This window comes from Prionailurus viverrinus, chromosome B1 (genome assembly GCF_022837055.1).
Source record: "Prionailurus viverrinus isolate Anna chromosome B1, UM_Priviv_1.0, whole genome shotgun sequence".
NCBI classification, from domain to species: Eukaryota; Metazoa; Chordata; class Mammalia; order Carnivora; family Felidae; genus Prionailurus; species Prionailurus viverrinus.
Window position 1 is genome coordinate 86,779,069 of NC_062564.1, and position 6,000 is coordinate 86,785,068.

The 6,000-nt window shown below is 41.0% G+C and overlaps 1 pseudogene; it reads left to right on the top strand.

Moving 5' to 3' along the window:
- LOC125164802 (creatine kinase B-type-like) overlaps positions 1-5,784 on the top strand; it is a 49,159-nt pseudogene extending 43,375 nt beyond the window's left edge.
- The last annotated feature ends 216 nt before the right edge of the window (positions 5,785-6,000 follow it).

Here is a 6,000-nt window from a genome sequence, read left to right on the forward strand (position 1 = left end):
AAATAAATTAAAGGGAAAAATGCATCTATTGATTATCATAATCCATCATGTAACGTATGGGCTTTGGAATCAAACCACCTGTGTTTAACTCCCAGCAATTCTACTTATAAGCTAGTACCTTGCGCAATATCCATTCTCTGCTTCTTCCTAGCCAATGGAACCTCAATTTTTAAACAGGTAGCCATGTGCGTCATTAAAAATATTTATTTCTCCCTTGCAACTAGAGATGACCTTGTGATTCATTTTGATCCATGAAATTAAAGCAGAAATTCACTGAATAGCGTTTCTAGATATTCTACTTTCATAGTTAAAAAAAAAAAAAGTTTTTATAGGTTTAAAATAAAAACAACCACAGGCTCACCTAATGCATCCCTGCTGCCCTTCTCCCCTTTCCTCTATTTTCTTCATGGAACACAGTTGTGGTCATGGAGGCCATCCAAAAGATAAGCATCAAATCTAATGATGATGGAGTAGGAATCTAGAAGGGTCCTGGGTCCTTGGCAACATCCATGAGCAGCTATCCCCTGACTGACCACCTCACAACTGTTACATCAAAAAAATGAGCCACTATATGGCTTAGCCACTGCAGTCAGTATTCTTTTACATTCAAAGATAACCCTAATGGATACAACATCCTATGATGTATTTCAAAGCCCTAGCAACAGGATCCCTATCTGTATGCTTTTCCTTCACTCTGCTCTAACAAGAGTGGATCTGGTCCACATACAGGGGAAAGGATAGATGGAAAACAGGTCTTTCTCATGTATTCAATGCTAGCTTCCTTTCATGGTAAAAATACTCAACAAACTAGAAATAGAAGGGAACTTCCTTGGCCTAATAAGAGGCATCTATGAAAACCCCACAGCTAACATCATACTTAGGGGTAAAAAGCTTAATGCTTTCCCTCCAAGATAAGGAAGAAGACAAGGATGTCTGTTCTCGCCACTTCTTTCCAACATTGTACTGTAGGTTCTAGCCAGGGCGATGAGCCAAGAAAGTGAAATAAAAATTGGAAAAGAAGAAACAAAACTATCTCTGTTTGCGGGTGACATAATCTTTTCTTGTATACAGTAAATCCTAAAAAATCCACCGCCCGAAAAAAAACTATTAGAGCTAAAAAGTGAGTTTGGCAAAGTTGCAAGAAACAATGTCAATATACAAAAATCAATTGTATTTCTGTATACTAACAAAGAACAACCCAAAATTGAAATTAAGGAAACAATTCCATTTACAATCATGTCAAAAGACTAAATATTGAGGAATAAGTGTAACAAAAGAAATGCAACACATGTACATTGAAAACTATAAAGCATCATTGAAAAAAATTAAAGAACACCTAGATAAGTGGAAAAACTTCCTGAGTTCATGGATTTGAAGATAATGTTGTTAATATAGTAACACTCCCCTAAATGATGTACAGACTCAATTCAATCCCTATCAAAATCTCAGTTGCCTGGGGCACCTGAGTGGCTCAGTTGGTTAAACCACAGACTCTTGATTTTAGCTCAGGTCATAATCTTGCAGTTCATGAGATCAAGTCCCACATGGGACTCCATGCTTACAAGGCACAGAGCCTCCTGATGCTCTCTCTCTCTCTTTCTGCCCCTCCCCCACTGACACTTGCTTTCTCTCAAAGAAAAAAAACTTAAAAAAAATTTTTTTAATCTCAGTTGCTTTTTTTTCTGAATTGAATGGACAAACTGATCCCAAAATTCATGGAAATGCAAGGGACCCAGAATAACCAAAGTAATCTTGAAAAATAAGGACGAAGTTAGAGGACTCATACTTGTCAATTTAAAAACTTATTATAAAGCAACAATAATCAAGACTATGGTTCTGGCAGAAGGAAGACAAATAGATCGATGGAATATAACTGAGTCCAAATTTAAACTCAAAGGCTAACAGCAACCATGTAGCAGGAAAATTCTGGTGAGGACTTACCACTAGGATAGGATGGCAAATCTAAGGGTCAAATTCCAAAGTAAGATGAACATCTGACTGGCTTACTTACAGTCACTTTTTTGTTCCCAAGCTAAAGGAAGGCAGGGCTTCAAATTATAGTCCATTCACTCATGAAAAAGAGACAATTACAGACAAAATTAGAATACTGTTTAAAAATTTTATTCTAGGCAGTCCCAAATCTCAAATCCCTATAGATTCTCATGGAGTAAAAAAGGGTATGGGACACCTGGGTGGCTCAGTTGGTTAAGTGTCCGATTCTCAGTTTTAGCTCAGGTCATGATCTTACAGTTTCATGAGTTCAAGCCCCAGTGCAGAGCCTGCTTGGGATTCTTGATCTCTCTCCCTCTTTCTTTACCCCTCCCCTGCTCACACTGTCTCTGTCTCTCTCAAAATAAATTTAAAATATTTTTTAAGTGTAAATAAAAAAAATTTTAAGTGTAAAAGCATATTCTTGTAAGGACAAAAGTTTCTCACACCTAATTTATATATATATATATATATATATATATATATATATATAATATCTGTGCTTCTTTATTTTTTTTCTTAGTTGTAGTGCTTCTCTGTCTCACTTATTCCCAAATTATTCACAACTCTCTATGCCTGTCCCTGCCTTCCCAAAGGCTCACCAAAAACTCCTTTCCTTCTTTCTTTCTTCTTTCTTTCTCTCTCTCTCTCTCTCTCTCTCTCTCTCACACACACACACACACACACACACACACATTAGCCCTGCATTCTTATCACAGTAGTAAACCGTTCATTAGAAGCAAGGATTTTGGACTTAGACTGATCTAACTTTGAATCAAGTTCTGCTTTTCATTTGATTATACTAATCAGGCATGTACTCTGGGCTCATGTCCTCACCCATAATGAAGATAATAAAAGCACCTACCTTCTGGAGGTTTGGGGATGTTTAAATTAAGTGTATATAATACATTTAGCCCAGAGCCTGGCACATAGTAAATTCTCACTTAATGGCATATAGTGGCTGAAGCTGATGCAAGGCGCCAGCCAATAGAGATATTCGTAAAAATAAACTCATCCTGGACTAATTTTATTCTGCTAAAGATCAGAGAAAGAGAGGCCCAGGCTTGCCACGGATACCAAAAAGTGTATCTGCAAGAGAATATAAATTCCTTGTTACAATAGAAATTTTCCTAGACATGATATCAACAGTGTTCAAGTGCTGACCTGACTTTAGACGTCTTAATAGATACGTGGTTCTATCAAAGCTGTTGCTTTTTAAATTTTCCTTAAGTTTTATTTATTATTTTTGAGAGAGAGAGGGACAGAGCATGAGCAGGGTTGGGGCAGAGCGGGAGGGAGACACAGAATCCAAAGCAGGCTCCAGGCTCTGAGCTGCCAGCACAGAGCCCAACATGGGGCTCGATCACACAAACCACGAGATCATGACCCAAGCAGAAGTCGGATGCCTGACCGACTCAGCCACCTAGGCGCCCCAAAGCTGTTGCTTTTTAAAAGGGGGATTGTAAGGCTTACATTAAAATCATTAAGGAGTATCCACTGTGAACGGGATAACAGAAGCAGGATTTGGCTTGGGGGGAAAAAGGCAGGGTGTGTGAAATTAATAGCTGTCTTCAATAAGGATATTAAAGCCATGATGAGTACAGCGGTCAGCTGTGCTCTGTCCCCACTAAGACAGAAATGAACAATGAGGCTTAACGGTGGCATTTAAAGTAGAGATTTAGCCAACTCTGGATTAAACACACGTAGAATAAAAGAAACTGGCAATATAAAGCAGTTTATAATGTAAAAAACTGGTTTTGAACTGAAGTCATTGACACTTATTAAGAAAATGTCTTTATGAAAACAACCATTAACTGTCCTGCAGATTTTTTTTTTCTGCTTCATTCACTGATTGCACCATTGCCTGGATAAGTTCGTAGGTAACTTTTGGTAATCTTTTAGCTAAGACACTTTAATTTGGTTTTATCACAATTTGACAAAATACATCTTTAGACTGGTGCCATCAGCCAAAGGAACACCATAGCCTCCTGGAACCAAGACTCTTCCATTTGCCTTTAAGCCACACAGGCTTCTGTCTTCCAGTAAAGATCTTTGCACCTGATTTGAGTTCTTTCTCTCCACCCCAAGAGCTGTCAGCATCTTAGGTAACCTCAAGATCCACGTTGATGACCGGACTTCCTCACTTCATGGACACACTAGCCCAGTCTTCCTCTGAAAAAATACATAGAACAGTAACTTGTTACCTTTCCAACTACCCTGCTCAAATACTTCCAAGATAACATCTCTTTGACATCAACAGCCCCACCTTGTTTCTTGAGTCAACTTACTCCCGATCTCCAGGGTGACTGCTTCAAACCCCTACCTGTACCCTCTGCAGATCCCTCAACCCTGTTCACCCACGAGAAAATAGATGCTGCCGGAAAAGGACATCTATAACATTTGAAAAGTTGGTGAACTTTTCACACACACCTTCTTCCCCCTTCCCCCTTCCCTCTGGTTACAATACTCAAGGTCACTTTCAACTATCCAATCCTCCTGAGCTCTGGAGCCCTCATCAACCACTTCTTGGGGATGGATTAGCTCTTCTTTATATCTTCAGTCTTTCCCTTTCTGTAGACTCTTTACATTAACATTTAAACATGTTCCTTTTCTCTCATCTTAAAAAATGAAATCAAAATCTCCCTCAGTCCCCACTTCTAACCTGTCTCCTTCCTCTCCATGGAAGACCTATTTTCTCCAACCACCCCCTGACTCATCCCACTCCAGCTGGCCTCTTTCTCTTATTTTGCATTATCCAGGTGGGCCTTGCATTAACCTGCTCGGGCCGCCATAACAAAATTCCACAGATGGGTGGTTTAGATAACAGAAATTTATTTTCTCACAGTTCTGGCAGCTGGAAGTCGGAAGATCAAGGTGCTGGCGGGTTGGTTTCTAACAAGCCCTCTCTTCCTGGCTTGCAGGTGGCCGCTTTCTTGCTGTGTCCTCACAAGGTCTTTCCTTAAAGAGAGAGAGAGAGGGAGGGAGAGGCTCTGGTATCTTTTCACCTTCTTTTACAAACACCAGTTCTTGGGGCACCTGGGTGGCTCAGTTGGTTAAGCGTCTGACTTCAGCTCAGGTCATGATCTTGCTGTCTCTGGGTTCGAGTCCCGTGTTGGGCTCTGTGCTGACAGCCCAGACCCTGGAGCCTGCTTTGGATTCTGTGTCTCCCTCTCTCTCTGCCCCTCCCCCACTCATGTCTCACTCTCTCAAAAATAAGTAAACATTTAAAAAATGATAGATAAATAAAAACACCAGTTCTTTTGGAACTGGGAACTACCCTTAAACGTCGTTTAATCTTAATCATCTTCAAAGCTCTATCTCTAAATACGGTCACATTAGGGGTTAGGGTTTCAACAGGGATTCGTGCAGGGGGAGGGCAGGAGACACACAATTCAATCCATAACATTCCCCAAATGCAATCAATCGTATCCTTATAATGTAGACACATGAGGAAGAAGACACACAGGGAGGAGGAGAAGGTAACATGGCCACAGAGGCAGAGCCTGGGGTAATGCAGCCACAAATGAAGGAGTGCCTGCAGTTACCGGATGAGGGAGAGATAAGGAACGGATTCTTCCCTAGTCCCTTGGAAGGAAGAATGGCCCACCCAACACCTGGTTTCAACTTCTGGCTTCCAGAACTGTGAGACAATAACTTCTTGCTGTGTTAACCAATGCAGTTGTGATCGGAAAACCAGTACGTGTCTATGACCTCTCAGTCGAGGTTAGGCCCCTGCTCACGCCTCCCATGGCCCCCGTCTGCCCTTCTCATAACGCAGAGCACACTCTGTTGTGAGGGTTTGTTTGAAGCCAGTCTTCCCCCGTGGACTGCAAGTTTATGAGGGCAGGGACTTTGCCTTTCTTGTCCGCCACTGCTTCCCCAGGGCCCGGTGCCTACTAGGTGCTCGATAAGTATCTACGAGCTGGATGAACAAATGGTACTGAGAATTCCCTGGCCAGGGAAGTGTTAAATAGTAGACTGAGCTAAAAAAAAAAAAAAATAAGTTGGAGA